The following is a 1178-nucleotide window of genomic DNA, read 5'->3' as shown; positions in this document are numbered from 1 at the left end:
CAGTTCAACTAAGGAGTGGGAAGACATTGAATAACACTGCTCAAAGTAGCAAAAAGCCAAACAAGGAACAATTGACAGAGGGTAACCAAACCACTGTCCAAAATCCCTCTGAGGACAATAAGAGCCCAGAGAGGAGTACTGTTGGCGTTCAAACGCCAGAAAGGGGAGGAAAGCTGGCGTTAAACGCCCATTTCCTACCCAGTTCTGGCGTTCAAACGCCAGAAAAGGGAGAGAAGTTGGCGTTAAACGCCCAATCTTCACCCATTCCTGGCGTTCAGACGTCAAGGGAGGATCAGACACCTGAGAGTGCTGACAGTAATCCCTCTAAAAAGGCTTCTTCAACCACTTCTGTAAGGAACAAACCTGCAACAACTAAGGTTGAAGAATATAAAGCCAAGATGCCTTATCCTCAGAAACTCCGCCAAGCAGAACAGGATAAGCAATTTGCCCGCTTTGCAGACTATCTAAGGACTCTTGAAATAAAGATTCCGTTTGCAGAGGCACTTGAGCAAATACCTTCTTATGCTAAGTTCATGAAAGAGATCTTAAGTCATAAGAAGGATTGGAGAGAAACTGAAAAAGTATTTCTCACTGAAGAATGCAGTGCAGTCATTCTGAAAAGCTTACCAGAAAAGCTTCAAGATCCAGGGAGCTTTATGATACCATGCACATTATTAGAAGGTGCTTGCACCAAGACAGCCCTGTGTGAGCTTGGAGCAAGCATCAATCTAATACCTGCATCCACTATCAGAAAGCTTGGATTGACTGAAGAAGTCAAATCAACCCGGATATGCCTCCAACTTGCTGATGGCTCCATTAAATATCCATCAGGCATAATTGAGGACATGATTGTCAAGGTTGGGCCATTTGCCTTTCCAACTGACTTTGTGGTGCTGGAAATGGAGGAGCACAAGAGTGCAGCTCTCATTCTAGGAAGACCTTTCCTAGCAACTGGACGAACTCTCATTGATGTACAAAAAGGGGAAGTAACCCTGAGAGTCAATGAGGATGAGTTCAAGCTGAATGCTGTAAAAGCTATGCAGCATCCAGACACACCAAATGACTGCATGGGCGCTGACATTATTGACTCTTTGGTGGAAGAGATCAATATGACTGAAAGCCTAGAATCAGAGCTTGAGGACATCTTCAAGGATGCTCAACCTGATCAAGAAGAACCA

The sequence above is a fragment of the Arachis duranensis genome, chromosome 5, assembly GCF_000817695.3.
Source record: "Arachis duranensis cultivar V14167 chromosome 5, aradu.V14167.gnm2.J7QH, whole genome shotgun sequence".
Lineage (NCBI taxonomy): Eukaryota > Viridiplantae > Streptophyta > Magnoliopsida > Fabales > Fabaceae > Arachis > Arachis duranensis.
Note: the sequence above shows the minus strand (reverse complement) of the source record.